Below are 570 nucleotides of genomic sequence, written 5' to 3' on the forward strand. Positions count from 1 at the left end.
TTTCAGACTGGTGTCATGAAGCATTCCCCCCCCCCCCTTTTTTTTTTTTTGGTAGTCTTATTACTTTAGATACTATGTTCAAGTCCTTAATTCACTTTGAGTTCATTTTATAGAAAGTGAGAAATCTAATTGATTTCTTTTTGATGAGGATATTCAGTTTTCCTAACACCATTTTTTTTTTTTGGGAGAGGTTTTTGCTATAGGGCGTGTGTGCTTGCCAGAAAGACAGAGACAGAAAGCGAGAAATCACCCTCCAGGGAGGATGGCCACGCCACAATCCCTTCTCTTCCATTGTCCTCTCGGGATCTTGGGCACGCACGCACACGTGCCCGGCGTGAGTTTAAGCCACTGGGTCCGGGACTCGAACCGCGACTGACTACATAGGAGTCCAGCTACATAGCCATTACACTAAGTGCTGGTCCCCCTAACACCATTTATTGAAGAGACTTTCTTTTGCCCAAGTTGTATTCTTTGGAACCTGTTTTGAAAATCAGTTTTCTGTAAGTGCATACATTTATTTCTGAGTTCTTTTTTTTTTTTTTGGAGGGGTTTTTGCTATAGGGCGTGGTG

Source organism: Tupaia chinensis, unplaced genomic scaffold (genome assembly GCF_000334495.1).
Source record: "Tupaia chinensis unplaced genomic scaffold, TupChi_1.0 Scaffold142351_1, whole genome shotgun sequence".
Classification (NCBI taxonomy): domain Eukaryota; kingdom Metazoa; phylum Chordata; class Mammalia; order Scandentia; family Tupaiidae; genus Tupaia; species Tupaia belangeri.